General features: G+C 47.5%; 1 protein-coding gene across 3 annotated transcripts in view; it reads right to left on the bottom strand.

The window, feature by feature from the left end:
- GNB1 (G protein subunit beta 1) overlaps positions 1–16780 on the bottom strand; it is an 85239-nt gene extending 68459 nt beyond the window's left edge. The window contains exon 1 of one of the 3 annotated variants that reach the window (XM_077763900.1): positions 16750–16780. The gene's annotated coding sequence lies outside the window, so the exon portion shown is untranslated. The remainder of the gene's footprint in view (positions 1–16749) is intronic. The other 2 variants (XM_077763898.1, XM_077763899.1) reach the window with 2 other exon arrangements.
- Positions 16781–17403: the final 623 nt, after the last annotated feature.

The following is a 17403-nucleotide window of genomic DNA, read 5'->3' as shown; positions in this document are numbered from 1 at the left end:
GTCTTTATGTTCGAGGGCAAGTCTGTGGTTGTGCAACAGCAAATACCTCACATAAGGCCATGAAGATATAAGGCCATGGTGAATCTTCTTCACTGCAGGATGCATATGGCTTAAGTCAGAGCTCTCAACCCCGACGCTGCCAACACCCTGAGCTGGCCAGCCCTCCGTAGGGGGCGGCAATCCGACAGCACGGCCCGAGCTGGGACAACTGCAAACGTCTCCAGACAAAAAGCAAGAGCAGAATGTCGGTCTGCACGGAGCGGGGCTGGCTCTTCCACACGGAAGTGCTTTGGGGGCACTCTTCGTGCGGTCTTCTGTTAACTTCCGATCGGGGTTGATAGCTGTGTTCTTTTCCTCCTCAATCGCCAAAGGACAGTTAGCGAAGCAGACGCCGGTGGCAGCCTGCACCCAATCCTGTGAAGATGACCCACAAGGACCTCGCTCTTCTGTTCCCACAAGAGAAATAAGACAGATGCAAAAACAAAGTACCTCAAGGGCCCTTGCAGCTCAGAGCCTGGCCACCAACAGAGACTCAAGTCTCAGCTTCCGAGTGAGCTCCAAAAACCACCGGAAGATGGAAATGGCTAGAACTAGCCAAAACCAAGATCCCAGATACTTTAAGTACACCAAGTTTAGGGACCACGTATATTAAATAAAAAAAAAAAAAGTAAGATATTTAAAAGTAAATTTGACTAGGGGCACACGGGTGGCTCACTTGGTTGAGCATCCAACTTCAGCTCAGGTTGTAATCTCGCAGTTCGTGGATTCGAGCCCTGCATCAGCTCTCTGCTGTTAGCGTGGAGCCTGCTTTGGATCCTCTGTCCCCTTCTCTCTCTATCTCTTTTTCTCTCTCTCAAAAATAAACATTAAAAAAAAAGTAAATTTGACTAGCAAAATTCCAATTCTATATACAATATAAACTATTCTCTTTTTAATGTTTATTCTAAGAGAGAGGGAGGAGAGAGGGAGGAAGGGAGTGAGAGCATAAGAGAGCATGTGAGCTCAAGAGAGAGAGCAGGGGAGGGGCAGAGAAAGAGAATTCCAAGCAGGATCTCCACTGTCAACGCAGAATCTGATGAGGGGCTTGATCCCACAAACTGCGTATCACAACCTGAGCTGAAATCAACAGGGGAACGCTCGACTGAGCCACCCAGGCACCCCTAAACTATTCTTTTAAACATACATTTATCACATTTGACAAGCACCCCAAGATTCACACAATATAGATTTCCAACCAGACAGGCAAGGGTTGCTAAACAGAAGTTCTGAAAGGACTTTTTCTTTTTAATGTTTTTATTTACTTCTGAGAGAGAGAGAGAGAGAGAGAGAGAGAGACAGCGTGAGCAAGAGAGGGCCAGAGAGAGAGGGAGACACAGAGTCGGAAACAGGCTCCAGGCTCTGAACTGGCTGTCAGCACAGAGCCCGACACAGGGCTCGAACCCACTAACAGTGAGATCGTGACCTGAGCCTAAGTCGACGCTTAACTGACTGAGCCACCCAGACGCCCCTGAAAGGACTTTAATTTCCCAAATTGTCACCCCGTATATGGCAACTTTTCCTCAAACCTCCCAAATTTGTACTAATGGCAGCCCAGACGCTCAGTCTAGGAATGTGCTATCCAGTAGGGTAGTTATTAGCCACGTGTGGTTTTTTAAACTTTACTGTATTAAAACTAAAGTTAAAAGTTTCTTAGTCACCTCAGCCACATGTCAAGTGCTCAATAGCCACACACGGCTAGGAGCAACCATACTGAACACTGCCGATCATAAAACATTTCCAACACCAAAAAAGAATCCTATTGTACAAGCCTGATCTGAAAGACAGAAATTAAAAGCAAAGTAAAAAAAAGTCTGTACTTGAGATGGAGAAACGTACCCCTCCCAGGTGTGGTGCAGCCTCTCCTCTGTCCGCACAGAGTGCTCACCGCTGCAGACCTACACATGTTCGGTCGTTTAAAAACTAACATAGAGCCAAGAGGTGTATTTATTAGATAAATACCTACATGTTGTTAAGTTCTTTGTTTTTGTTTCATTTTTAACATTTATTCATTTTTGAGAGAGAGAGAACAAGAGCGCATGAGCAGAGGATGGGGAGGAACGGGNGAATCTGAAGCAGGCTCCAGGCTCAGAGCTGTCAGCCCAGAGCCCAATGCGGGGCTCAAACCCAACCAGCAGCCAGATCCTGACCTGAACCAAAGTGGGACGCTCATCCAACTGAGCCACGCAGGCGCCCCAAGTTCTGTGAATCAGTACAAGTCAGTACAAGGAGAAGTTCCTACAAGGCTGCTCTGTTGTTAGAAAAAAAACCAAATCATTTACGCACTGACTTACAATTGATTAATCTCAACAATTTTAGAAGCTTTCAATTTTATTATTGTTTTTAAGTTGGCATTGTCTAAATCTGGGAGCAAATGTGTGGATTACACGAGCTATATTAAAGCTCTTCTTTCACAGCCTAAGGGAACTTCCTCAAAGTGCAGCCCGCTCCTCAGCAGCTCAGCCTCTTCCTGAATATGTCAAGTTTTAAGTGACAGGAAATGTGTGTTGGTCAGTTCCTTTATTTTAAGAAAATGTAAAGAGCATGACGGTCACTTATTAATTTAAAAAGCACGATGCCCCTGCATTCCGATCAGCGTTCGGCAGGCAGCCTCCCCAGCTCCAACCCTATCCACGGGCCAGGGAACCCCTCCCGCCTCCCTTCTCCGTGCTCAGGGTCTGCAGCAGCCGCCCCAAACCCAAATCCCGCCCCAAACCCAAATCCCGTCAGCAGGGCACCTGGCGTCTTGCCAATAACTCTTACCCATCCTCAGGAGAACTGCCCAGAACTTTGGGTCCTGGCTATGCAGTCTCACGGGCCACTGTCCCCAAGCCTGACTGTGTGGCAAATTCACTGGGGCACTGCTCTAAACCCTCCGCCCCCATCCGAGTCCTGGGCTTACAGATGGACTGATGGACACTTCCAGGGAGTCTGATGCACAGAACTAACCTTGCCCATATACACAGCCTGACAGGGCTGCCCTCTGCTTCCAGCCTGGGCTGCTTAGGGAAAAATAATGCAGGGCTTTTCTATTGTCACTATATGAAGTGAAATGCCACGAAGGTGGTTAAGTGTGGCAGATCAACGTGACCAGAAACAGAGGTGACCCAGGAAACGCCTATGTGAGGAGGTGACACTCAAACTGAAACATAAAAGGGTTAGGGACTCAGTACTGAAAATGGCAAAAGGAATGGAGAGGCAGGGCTGACCAAGTGGATAGATGGGTCTGTAGGTCAAAAAGGCTGGAGAGAGATACAAATTTGAAAGTCATCAAAACCATCAGTAAACAGCATTTAAAAGCCAACTTGGGGGGGGGTGGTGCCTGGGTGGCTCAGTTGGTTCAGCGTCTGGCTTCAGCTCAGGTCATGATCTCACAGCTCGTGAGTTCAAGCCCCACATCAGGCTCTGTGCTCTGTGCTCACATCCAGCTCAGAGCCTGGAGCCTGCTTCTGATCCTGTGTCTCCCCCTCTCTCTCTGCCCCCTTCCCCACTCACTCTGTCTCTCAAAAATAAATAAAAACATTTAAAAAAATAAAAATAAGAAAGAATAAAAGACAACTGGGGTAGGGGCACCTGGGTCACTCAGTCGGTTAAGCGTCCGACTTTGGCTCAGGTCATGATCTCATGCTTTGTGGGTTTAAGTCCCACACTGGGCTCTGGGCTGAGAGTCAGAGCCTGGAGCTGCTTCAGATTCTGTGTCTCTGGCCCCCCCCTCCCCCTCCGCCTCTACTCCTCCCTCACTTGCACTCTCTCTTTCAAAAATACACATTAAAAAAAAAAAAAGGCAACTGGGGCACTATAGTTAAGTGGCCAACTTCAAGTCAGGTCAGAATCTGCCTGGGATTCTCTCTCTCCCTCTCTCTGCCTCTCCCCCATTTGCTTGCTCTCTCTCTCTCAAAATAAATTAACTAAAAAAAAAAAAAAAACCAGACAACAGATAGGAACAGACATGATCACCTAAGGAGAGCCCAAGAACAGAAAGAATTCTGGACTCAAGATTGAAAAATGCCAAGGGGCGCCTGGATGGCTCGTCAGTTAAGCAGCCGACTTCACCTCAGGTCATGATCTCACAATCCATGGGTTCGAGCCCCACATCGGGCTCTGTGCTGACAGCTCAGAGCCTGGAGCCTGCTTCACATTCTGTGTTTCCCTCTCTCTCTGCCCCTTCCCTGCTGACTCTCAAAAATAAAATAAAGACATTAAAAAAAAAAAAAAAGATTGATAAATGCCAGGTAACTGGGAACACACTGGGCAGGCAAAAGAGGAAACCTGGAAGGAAATCAAGAGGAGAGGCCAGGGACTGAGAGGGGGGAGAGCTGCAAAGGGGTGGTGGTGCGGAGCCCGGTTCAAGGCCAAGGGGCAGAATCTGCTGAAAACCCCAGGCGGGGGGGGCACCATTTCAGAGAGCACTTTTATCTCAAGCAGAAGCAGAGGTGCTTACAGACAAGGAAAACAGAAATGAGATGTACAGATTCTCAAATGGCTTTTCATCCCTTGACTCCGCACCGACTGAAAAGCCCACCTCTATTTATTCCTGGACTTTGGTTCTGTGAGACATCAAGAATCCCTATAAAACATTTACCTTTCTATTTAAGTTCTCTCGTATTGTTTTCTTCAACTTGCAATGGAGACTTCCATTTACAAGCTTGGCCATGAAGGGAGGGTAAAGGCATGGGAAAGAGGGAGTCAGGAGCCCTCAAAGAGAACTGGGTCAAGGATGAAGCTACAGGTAACTGTGGTGGGATTTTGAACGGTATCCCCTAAAAATTACTATCCACCTGTAAGTGTGACTATTTGCAAAAGGGTCTTGGCAGATACCATTAGTTAACTTAAAGTGAGGTCATGCTGAATTAGTGTGGGCCCTGATCCAATGACTGGTATCCTCGTAAGAGCAGAGACGTATGCGGAGAGGAGAAGGCCAAGTGAAGACAGAGGCAGAACCAGGTTGCCAGCAACCACCGGAAGCCAGAAGGAAGCATCGGAGGAAGCTGCCCAGCCAACACCTTGGTTTCAGACTTCTAGCCTCCACAACCGAGAGCGTAAATTTGTGGTTGCGGCCCCTCAGTTTGCGATAATCCGTCACAGCACCCACAGGAAAATAATGGTGTAACATTCAAAGCCAAGCAGAAGCCCTGAAAACCTTAACTAAGACAGCAGCCACGGAGACAGGTCAGAGAGCACGGGTGGCCTGGAGAAGCACATGAGGAAAGGGGGAAGCCAAGGGGCCAAACCCCCACTAAGCAGCAGTGACGCTGGACCAAGCATCCCGGCGAGCATTTGCTTGTACCATCTCATTTAGGCCTTACAACTACCCCAAGATGAGAATGCTGGGATAGAAAGAACTCACTCGAGGCCTCGGAGCTGAGCAGCAGCAGAGCCAGGAGGTCCAGCGCACGGTACGGCTCACCCCCAGGGGGCCAAGAGGACCATCTTTGCCATGTAGTTCATGTTTTCAAAGAAGAATAACATTCAGAAATACACATAATATGCAACGAAGTAGAGAAATTAGAATTAAAATGACCATGCGGTGATCCCCAATGTGGGGGGAAAAAAATCTCTGCACTTACACACACGAGCAGTACAAGAGAGAATATGAATATGGTGTATACAGGGGCATCTGGGTGGCTCAGCTGGTTAAGCGGCCGACTCTTGGTTTCAGCTCAGGTCATGATCTCATTGTTTGTGATACTGAACCTCACATCAGCCTGTTTGGGATTCTCTCTCTCTCTCATGATAAAGATTTAAAATAAATACATGTAATACATAACAAGTAAAATATAACAATCTTATGTGATTATTTCCTGCCAGGGAAATTACATTTTCTCTCATTTTATACTAATTTTCTACAATAAACATATTAAACATTTAATTTTTAAAACATAAGAGGCGCCTGGGTGGCTCAGTTAGTTAAGCTTCCAACTCTTGACTTCAGCTCAAGTCATGATCTCAGAGTCATGAGATGGAGCCTCTGGTTAAGGTTCTCTCTCTCTCCCTCCCCCTCCCTGTGCCCCTCCTCCACTCACATTCACAAGCTCATGCGCACGCTCTCTAAAAATAAATTAAAATAACAAAATAATAAAATAAAATGCAAAAATTAAAGACAGAAATTACAAAACTAAAATGGATTTACTAAAAACGACATCTTCATAAAAGAACAGGAACGGGAAGAGGAAGAAAGCTCCTCAGAGGATGAGGACAGGATACAGGACTGAAGCAGTAGAAGCAGATCGCCTGTCTGGGGAGTGGCTAGAGAAGGTATCAAGATTAACCAGGGAGTTAGGCTATATAAGACTTCGGTGCGTTGGGGGCGCCTGGATGGCTCAGTAGGAAGAGCAGAGCAGGCACAACTCTCAGTCTCAGGGTCATGAGTTCAAGCCCCATGTTGGGTGTAGAGATTATTTAAATAAAAATAAAATTTAAAAAAAAAAGCCATTTAGTTATGTTTGAAGTGGAATAGAACCCCTGAAGAAACTAAAGACAAAACTGTTGGTAAATATGTTTTCAAGTGGAAGCTTCTTGCCTTTAATAATACATGATGAACAGATGCAGACAGTTTTCCGAGATGAAAGAGTAAGGGAGAAGAGCTCATGCCAGAGGGTCCACAGTGTAGTAGTTAAGAGCTCTGGAGGCAAATGACTCAAGTTCAAACATGAGTTCCACTGCCTGACCCCCCCACCCCCGCCCCGTCCGTTTAGGCAGCTATGAAATGTGGCTACTCAAAGTACCCACCTCAGAGCTGATGTGAGTTCTGAGCCCGGCGCCTGGCACAGGAGGCACCCACAAACGTGAACTAATAGCATGAGGATCACCAACAAGGCAAAGTGGAAGTCCGTCTACGGCCAAGGAAATGCCAGGCGGAGGTCCCAGAGGGTCATGGTTTGAAGGAATTTATTTCAACAGGGAAATCATAAAGTACTTCTCCCAACATATTTGATGTAAATGTCTTTATATAAACTGTGAGATCATGACCTGAGCCGAAAACGGACATTTAACCGACTGAGCCACCCAGGCGTCCCATCAACCTTCTTCCTAAAGGGGCACCTGGGTGGCTTAGTCTGCAGAGCACGTGACTCTTGATTTCAGGATTGTACGTAGGAGCCCCACATTGGGTGCAGAGATTACTTAAAAGACTCTTGACTTTGGCTCAGGTCATGATCTCACAGTTCATGAGTTCGAGCCCCAAGTCAGGTTGTATGCTAACTGGGCAGAGCCTTCTTGGGATTCTCCTCTGCCCCTCCCCTGCTCTCGCTCTCTCTCAAAATAAACAAACAATTAAAACATTTTTAAATAGTAATAAAGTGAAATTCTGGGAACCACCAACGCCCTGATATCTTTGCCTTCTTTCTCAGCACAACCTTTCCCACCACCTGACAGACANGGTCTCTCATGGCAGCTGCTTCCAGGTACCACTCAGCCCCTGAATAAGCAGGTAATTGCTGCTTCCCACTCCCCACTTCTGCTTCCTTCCTCTCCACACCTACCAATGCTCAGGCTACTCTATCTGAAATCAGGTGGATCAGAGTCCTCCCTCCTCACATGCCTCTCCACCCCTTTCCTTCAGAGCCTCCCACACCCCACTGTCACTCCTCGGCCAGGGAACCTGGCATTGAATACTCCGGGTCTACTTCTCTCTGTCCAGCCCACCCCACCCCTGTCCAAGGCTGTCCTACGTTCCGACACTGGATTCTGATATTCTCCCAACTTCTGATCGCTCCTTTAGGAGCTTCCCTTCCTCTTCTCAAGCTGCACCAATGGATTTTCAACCTTTAGAGAAATCTCTAGGTTCTTCTCCCCAGGAAAAAGCATAATCCTACAGCTGAAATGCTGCAAACAGCAAAGGACTAGGGGAGATACAGTGCCTGTCTCTGGACAGATGACCGCACGGACGAGGACCTCTCCGGTCCTGCACCCTGGGCCCTAGACGTGGCCTAGCTGGTTTAACCACCACACTGGTCCACAAATCACTGCTGTTCAGATGGCTTGGTTTCAGGCTCCCTCCACACTCTTAGTTACTGAACATCAGAAGGCTCTTGTTCCTGTGGGTTGTAGCTACAGATATTTATTACGTTAGAAATTAAAACAGAAAATTTTTTTAAATATTTAATAAGCCTATTACACATTACCATGAAGAACATTTTTACAAAAAATAATTAAGAAATAAATTGATGGAAAGTCAGAAATATTTCACGTTTTATTTAGCCTACCTCTTTAAGGTCTGTCTCAAGAGAAGAGAGCTAAGGGGTGCCTGGGTGGCTCAGTCGGTTAAGCATCCAACTTCAGCTCAGGTCATGATCTCACGGTTTGTGGGTTCGAGCCCCGCGTCGGGCTCTGTGCTGACAGTTCAAAGCCTGGAGCTGCTTCAGATTCTGTGTCTCTCTGACCCTTCCCTGCTCACACTGTCTCTTTCTCAAATACAAAGATTAAAAAAAGAGAGAGAGAGCGCGCTAAATTCTCCCATACGATTCTTTTTAAATTTGTTTTATTTATTTTGAGTGAGAGTGAGCACAAACGGGAGGGGGGAGGGGAGAGGGGGAGGGAGACAGGGGAGGGAGAGAGAGGGGGAAGTGGGGGGGGGAGAGAGAGAGAGACTGAATCCCAAGCAGGCTCCACACTGTCAGTGGGAGCTCAAACTCACAACTGCGAGATCATGACCCGAAGTTGGACATTCAACCAACTGAGCCATCCAGGCGCCCCTTTCACATCTGCATCTGCACTCAACCTGCTGCAGTGAGGTCTTGCTTTGGTTGCAGTATATGAGGGCAATTCAGTCTCACACAGATACACAGGTGGAAGAGGAAGGGGTATTTTAACGGCCATTTCAAATAAACATGCACAGTCTTCTTTGATACTACATCAAAACTTGACAAGTGGGTAAGCTCCTAAAGGGAAGTTCTGATGTGGAAACTTAAACTGTGTCAATTAATTTTTAATATATTTTTTTATTTATTTCTAGGAGAGAGAGAGAGACAGCATGAGCAGAGGAGGGTCAGAGAGAGAGGGAGTCACAGACTGAAACAGGCTCCAGGCTCTGAGCTGGCAGTCAGCACAGAGCCCGACGCGGGGCTCGAACCCACGAACCGCGAGATCATGACCTAAGTGAAAGTCGGACGCCTAACCGACTAAGCCACCCAGGCGCCCCCAATTAATTTTTAATACCACTACACTTAAATTCCGTGGGATTAATTCCTTTCTTGTGCCCTGAATGGATCTTTTTCCATCTGTGAGTTAGAAGCATCACACACAGGCCCCTGGGAAACTACCAGTCCGCTGAATTAAGCAAACCTTCCAAATGTGGACACACTTCATTACATATTAAAAAGAAGCATTCCTAAGTACCATCACCTACAAGAAAAGTCTTAATTCTAATTTCCATTTGAAAGCCCAAATTTTATCACTGCCAACAATACTGTCAGTAACGTTCCTTGAAATATCTGGTTCACTTCGTTAATTTTCAAGAAACTATCTGCCATACAAATACCCCGTCTAACCAGCCCCCCCTTCGGCCAGCTCCTCCTCCAAGGCCACGGCACAGCCGCTTGTCCAGGAGACTGCTGTTGTACTTGGGCTGCACTCGCGCCTTATGCCTACTTCCCATTTCGCCCCCCAGACAAGAAGAAAGCAGGTATCAGGGTTAAAGTTTAATGACATTTACTTTTACACTTCATCAAAGATATTAAACTGGATTTCTCTAAACACAAGTTTGTGGTGGTGAAGAATACCACAACTACAATAAATGCTCTAACTGGTTTGATACGACAGCCCTGATTTGTGTTAAAGAACCAGCAGTTTCACCTACCACTGGTGCGCCATCAATGCAAATGTCAACACAATGAATGCCAAATACATCTTAATGACTGTATAAGTAGTTTTGACGGGATGGTCCCAAGAGGGGTTTCAGGGACCACAGGAGTCCACAAATCAGACTTTGAGGGGGCACTTGGCTGGCTCGGTCGGTAGAGCATGCAACTCTTGATCTTGGGGTCGTGAGTTCAAGCCCCACACTGGGCGTGGAGTTTACTTAAGAAAAATCAATTAAAATTAAAAATTAAAAAATCTGGGACTCCTGGGTGGCTCTGTCAGTTAAGCATCCGACTTCAGCTCAGGTCATGATCTCATGATTTGTGGGTTCGAGCCCTGCCTCGGGCTCTGTGCTGACAGTTTGGAGCCTGGAGCCTGCTTCAGATTCAGTGTCTCCCTCTCTCTCCCCCACCTTCACTCATGTTCTCTCTCTCTCTCTCTCAAAATGAATGTTAAAAAACTGTTTTAATAAAAAATAAAAAAAGCACAGACCATACTTTTAAGACTCCTACCTCCTAATAATCATTATTTCCAAATCTTCAATCACCACCCAAATGTCATTAACTGTGAAAGGGCTGTCTCCACACCAGACCACTCCTCCAGAGCTCCACATTTACATATACAAAATCCAAATATTTGTCACGTATCCTGTTTCAGAGGCTGGTAATACTGCAGTGTACCAAACTTCTTGTCTTCACAGAACTTAGAACCGGTGGGGAGATGAGCACAAGGACTAGGAAAACAGCAGGTTAAAAATGGCAGAGATTAGGGGCGCCTGGGGAGCTCAGTAGGTTCAGTGGCTGACTTCAGCTCAGGTCATGATCTCACAGTTCGTGAGTTCGAGCCCTGCACGGGGCTCTGTGCTGACAGCTCAGAGTCTGGAGCTGCTTCGGATTCTGTGTCTCCTTCTCTCTCTGCCCCTCCCCCGCTCATACTCTGTGTGCGCTCGCGCACTCGCTCTCTCTCTGAAAAATAAAGACTAAAAAAAAATTTTTTTTTAATGGTGAAGATTAATGAGAGAACACTCTCCGAGGAGAGGGTACACGAACAAAGACCTGAATGAAGGGAATGAACAAAGGAACATCTGGGAGAAGAGCTTTTTAGGGAGAGGAGCAGAAACCTTAGGAGTTGAGCCACCCTTGCTGGAAACCATGGGAAGGCCTCCTGGTGTCCTCAAACTCAACAAGCATAAACTGAACTCACCCTACCCCACCCCCCAAACCACTGCTCCTTATTTCAGGAAAAGCCAAACAGCCACCCAGATGCCCAGGACAGACTCTTAAGGTCATTTTTCCTTTGTAACTTCCATTCAGGCACCCTGTCTTTCAGTCACCAGCTTTACCACCCCAGTCCAGACTCCTTCATCTCTACACCAGCACCCCATTTGGTATCCCGGACCATAGTCTTCCTTCTCATCTGAACACACTCCAAGCTCAAGTACCACGCCATGGCTCTGTTTAGGTCAATCTGCTTTTTTTTTTTTTTTTTAATATTTATTTTTGAGAGACAGACAGTGTAGGAGCAGGGGAAGAGCAGAGAGAGAGGGAGACACAGAATCCAAAGCAAGCTCCAGGCTCTGAGCCGTCAGCACAGAGACCAACACAGGGCTCGAACTCACCAACAATGAGATCATAATCTGAGCCAAAGTCGGGTGCTTAACCCACGGAGCTACCCAGGCGCCTCTCAATCTGCTCTTTGAAACCTTTTAAAGGCTCCCTAGAGCCCTTGAGGTAAAAGTACAACTCTTTCCTAAGGCTCTGACCTCTCTGAGGCCATTTCTCACCACCCTCCAGCCCTTTGGAACTTCCATCCTTGGATAAGCTGTGCTCTCTTTCATTCTGATAAATAATTACTGAGCACCTACCACTACCATACAATAGATGCTGTTCTGGGTGGAGACACAGGGGGTGAAGGAGGCCAATTTGTGTCTGTGTGAAAAATACACCATCTCTCCAGCTTGGAACACTCCTTCCTTCCCCTCCCCCTGCCAAATGCTTGACAGACACAGTCCAAATACAGGGTCCTTCAGGTCTCAACTTGAAATACTTTTATTTCTGAGAAGCTGTTCCTAAACCCTAGCTGAACCCTGTAACCCGCCGTTCATGCATGTCTCCTTTGCATTTCTGCTTGTGAGGCTCTCTACTAAGCAACAAACCTAGTGAGGCCCTGGGCCACGCCCGCTCTATGGCAGTTGACAGCATTAGCACCTACCAGACAAGGTACTGAATAAGCACTTGTTAAACCAATTTCCAGTTATAGTATTTATAAGAATATGCGAAAAATATTTCATTATTATTGTCACTCATTGGCAAATCAAGGGACACCAAAAAAGACTTTATAAAATCTAAAAAAGTAAGTCATCATTCAGGGTGTGGTGAAGTCTTTTAAAAAATAAATAATTCTGCCGGTTTTCAAAATGAGTTATAGGATCAAAATTCTGCTATAAAGGTTAAAAAAAAAAAAAAAAGCTTTTCAAGAAAAGAAAACAATGCCAGAAGACTCCGGAGAAAGTGCGGTAGTAAATAAATGACAGGGATTTGCAAAGACAGCTGAAACATATGCTCTGTACCTCAAATTAATAATATTCCTCAGAGGGTGCCTGGGTGGCTCAGTTGGTTAAGCGTCCGACTTCAGCTCAGGTCATGATCTCATGGTTTGTGAGTTCGAGCCCCACATCGGGCTCTGTGCTGACAGCTCAGAGCCTGGACCCTGGTTTGGATTCTGTGTCTCCCCCCTCTCTCTGCCCCTCCCTTGCTCGTGCTCTGTGTGTGTTTTCTCTCTCAAAAATAAACAAACATTAAAAAAAAAATTCCTCGAGAATCCTTTGGAAGAAAGAAAAAACAAATCCTCCAGTAAGCTCTCTTCTTACATCATCTAACGTGATCACGGTTTAGGAGTCTTACAAAGCAAGGCCACCAGCAGCAGAAATGGCTAATGGGTGTCCTGTGGGCAAGGCGCTGCTCAAAGAGCTTCACACACCTGTCAACTCGCTCCATCCTCACAGCCACCCTAGGAGGGCGGGCCATTGTTAAATCATAAACTTTACCAGTGGCAATATAGGTTCAACTAAATAATCTCTTAAAAATTACTCCAGATAATCTTGCCTTGATCTTTTACTTTTCTTTTCTTTTCTTTTTTTTTTAAAGTAACTCTACCTCCAACATGGGGCTAAAGTCACAACTCCGATCAAGAGGTGCGAGCTCTACCACCTAACTGAACCAGGCAGGTGCCCCTAGTCTTTTAAATCCATGACTGTGGAAATGGTTTTTCCCAAGGCGCCTGGATGGCTCAGTCAGTTAAGCATCCAACTTCAGTTCAAGTCTTGATCTCACGGTTCATGAGTTCAAGTCCCACATCAGGCTCTTTGCTATCAACAATGAGCCAGCTTCAGATCCTCTGGCCCTTCTCTCTCCCTCTCTTTCCCCCTCCTCTGCTGGTGTTCTCTCTCTTCCTCTCTCTCTGTCAATAAATAAATAAACTTAAAAAAATTTTCCCCAGAAATTCTAACTTTAAAAAATTTTTAATTTTAAAAAGTCAAGTAAGTGAATACTTAAATCTTTAAAGAGAAAAAGAGAGAGAAAGAAAAAAAACAACACTGCTCTACAATCCAGGAGGCTTCTCTAGATCACTGGAGGCCAGCAGTACTTTCTGTCCGTTGGTTACTGCGGCACCTAACGCCAGGCGGGCACTGCCACAAGAACACGGGGGCTGCAAGGTTTAAAAGGCTCTTTAGCGCCCACCAAACCCTCTGACCAGTGTGGACGGCTGTAGACCTCTACATGTCCCAAATAAGAGTTCTGGAACAACACTCATAGCTTTAAAAAGAAATGTATTCCTTTTTCCTTTTGTTTCCCCCCAGAAGAGTCACCATGATGCCAAGTTACTCAACGCGTGCAACCCCTCCCCCACGCTCAGGCCGCCCTTCCTTCCAGTGTCAGGACCGCGTCCATTCCGTTTGTGAAATGCGTCTTTGACCTGTTTCAATCTAAGCCTGCTTTACCCCTTCACATTCTGTCCACAAAACCAAACACTTAACTGGCCCATCTGCTTCATGATTTCTCTAACCACAAAGCAATGAATGCAAACATGAGATCAGATTTTTTTCCCAGGGTTAAAAGAGTAAGACTTTTTGTTCACTGCCTTACTGGACTTACGCTAATAGGGGTTTCAAAATACTATAGCACGCCATATGGTCAAGACCAGATAATAAAATTGAGAGTATCTGTTACCAATCCACTAATACTTTTCAAAGCCAAAGTCTGTAGACAGTAAGAATTTAATCCAATTTTGAGACCAACATGAGCCAGAGAAACCAACACGGGCAGAGAAAAAACCACCCAACGAAGACACTATAATAGATGCCAATACCGCAGGTCGAAAATCAAATCAGTGTTAGTCATTACAGCCTGTATTCGCTAAAAAGCCAACTGATGGTAGGGAAGAAAGACTACAGAAATCCTCAAGACCTTTCTCAAAGCTATTTGCAGAAATACAACTTTTTCAATCAAACCAATTGAACAACAGGCAAATTTTTAGCACAGCAAAAACTAACAGAACAAAGCTTTAAAAAATAAGTTAACTCCTCATAAAATCAGTCCCTTTCTCAAGCTGCCACTAGAAGTCTACCAAGGTGATTCAAGCTTTGCAGTCAGTCACTAGGCACACAACAATCTGAAAAGAGGTTTTAAGTTTTTAAAATGTTTTGAGATTAAAATTAAATTTGAGGAGGGGCACCTGGGTGGCTCAGTCAGTTAAGCATCGACTTCAGCTCGGTTCAGGTCATGATCTCACGGTTCATGGGTTTGAGCCCTGCGTCGGGCTCTGTGCAGACAGCTAGCTCAGAACCTGGAGCTGCTTCGATTCTTTGTCTCCCTCTCTCTCTCTCCCCCTCTCTCTCAGAAGTGAATAAANCCCCCCCCAAACAGAAGTAACTCAAAATATCAAACAGAGAAATCTTTCCTAGGGTCTCATGAATGTCCTTCAATGGACATTAAATGGCCGAGCACTTGGCTGGTGATCTAAATCAGCCCTGCTGTGGGCCCCAGTGTCAAGCTAGAGGAGTTTTTGTCTGATACGTGTGTTCATTAAGGAAAAGTGTCAATTCTGGGTTAAAACTGCATGAACAATCTCCTCTACACACATGCATCCCAGCAGAGGAAATGTAGGCCTGACTCTGGTTCCCCAGCAGAAAAAAACGGGAATAAGCCACAGACACAATCACAAAACCTAACTTTGCTTTCCTCAATTCTCACTTCCTAAGAAAACCTCCTTAGCACTTCCAATGCCTGTGAAGCCAGGAGCACTAACCTCCGGACAGACCTGCAGTGTCGCCTCACAAGCCTTAGACCACAAACCCCTCCCCCCCGCAGGGTCTCACCAGATTGGCCTCTACTGAGTCACTCCAGTTCTGGCCAACTCTAGTTGTTAGAAAGTTAAATCACGCCAAAAGCTGCCATCCAGTTGTGCTGTGTAGACGTTCTCAGTTCTCAGACCGGGTTCCATGTTGGTGGCACCAACTCTGTCCCCACCCACACACCCAATATTAGTAAGGAAGCAAAAAAGGAACTGCCTATTCACTTTCTTGTTGCAATATATACCTCCCGGAAGAATCTAGAATAGACTCTACCTTAACAGAATTCAGACTAAGACCTCACTTTCAAATAAAGAACCTCTCTACTCTCAAAAAAGATTAAGGCTTCAAATTCAAAAGCAAAGAATTCTTGTAAAAATCTTACTGATAACAACATTCTAAAGACCTTCCCCACTACCTAGAGTTAAAAGGAACTTCTTACAAAGCTAATACTACCTCCATTTATTTGCTAATCATAAAAATAATCTGCATGTTTTCATGGTTAATAATCAATCTCATAAGCAGCTGCTTAATCATCAAATATTGAGATCACTGTTATCAGATGGATAGTAAAATGAAAATACACACAAAAATACCCCCTAACTGAAACCACAGATTAAGATGTCTACATCACTGACACACCAATTCGGTCCTGTATTCTGTAGCGGTAAGTGTCCAGCAACTTCCCTTCCCAACATAAAAATTCATACATCGCAAGCGAATCTCACAATCCTAACTAAAGAGCTTCCATAAAGAGGAATTAAGTAGATATAGCCAATACCACTTCCGTATGCTAACCATGTAAATTTAAAGGACTTAAGACATGCCTAAATACCTTCTGAATCAAATACAATTCGCAAGGAAAAATACGGGGGGGGGGGGGGGAGGTCTTCAAAAGTCCAATGGCTCAGCCACCACCCGGGTGGAATTTTCAGCTCAACTCCTCCCCCCCCAACCCCATCCGCCGCCACCGAAAAGCTCGCAGGACCAAGGGCGACACGNCCTTTCTTCATCGTGTCGCCAGCAAACACTAACTTCAAAGTCCCCAGAAAAGATGTATTAAAAACACAGCGTTTCTCCGAAGCCAGGGACGGGCACCTCAACCCCCTGCAGAACCCCGGACGCTCCCTTTGTTCTCGCGGCCCCGACCCGGCCGGCCTGCAGACCCCGGCCCAGCGCGCCTCCTCCCGGGCCAGCCTCCGGCGCACAGCCCCCAGGGAGGTCGGGCCGGATCGGACCTCGGACCCCGGACCCCGACCCAGGACCTGGGATCCCGGACGCAGACCCCGACCCAGGACCCCGGACTCCGGACCCCAGACCGCGGACCGCGACTCAGGACCCAGGACCGCGGACCCCGACCCGGGACCCCAGACCTAGAACCCAGGACCGCGGGCCTGGAAACAAGGCCCCCCAGAACGCGGATCGCAGACCCTGGCTCAGGGTCCCCGGCCCCCGCCCCAAGACCCCAGCCTCCAGCCCCTCCGACCCTGGCCCCTGGGCCCGAACTCCGGACCCTGATCCCTGCGAAGAAGCCCAGACCCCGGCCGCACATCCCGATCCCGGACCTGGGACACCGGACCGCGGACCACAGCCCTGATCCCGGCCCCAGCCGAAGCCCGCAGGGTCCCCGCCCGCTCCNCACGCTCGCGCGCTTCCTCCCTGCGCCCACCCCGGGAGCGTGCGCGAGCGGCTTAAAGGGGCCGCGCGGGCTGTAGGGGAACCCGCTACGGAAGGACCCCAGGCCTGGTCCGCCCCTGGCCCGGCACTGCGCCGGGCTCTCTGCGCTAGCGTGGGCCTGCCTGCCGCCGACCCGCTCGCTTCCCCGCCAAGCGGATGGATGTGGGTGGAGGCCGCAGGACCGGAGGGGGGACCCTCTGGACCCCGCACCGGGGTCCCATACACGCATCCCGAACACGTGTCCAGTGCTCCCGCCTGGCGTTCAGTACCCAGCACCTGTCCTCCGCACCCCGCGTTCGGCACCCCACATCCGCACTCTGCACGGAACCCACATGTGCACACACCCAAGCCAAGCCAGCCCTCGGGCCTGGGGGTGCAACCCAGCTCACCAAATCCCAGAGGGACCCCTGCCAACCTGGTCCGCCTCCGCAGATGCCCAGCCTCTGCTCGCCCGGGACTGGATCCCCGCCTCCCGGTGGACCGGGCCAGTCCTCGGAGACGCCCGTGGGGGCTTGTGTGAGCTTGGGCATGCGTGGGCGGTG

This window comes from Crocuta crocuta, unplaced genomic scaffold (genome assembly GCF_008692635.1).
Source record: "Crocuta crocuta isolate KB4526 unplaced genomic scaffold, BGI_CrCroc_1.0 scaffold13, whole genome shotgun sequence".
In the NCBI taxonomy this organism is placed as follows: domain Eukaryota; kingdom Metazoa; phylum Chordata; class Mammalia; order Carnivora; family Hyaenidae; genus Crocuta; species Crocuta crocuta.
This window is presented reverse-complemented; position numbering and strand designations above follow the sequence as displayed.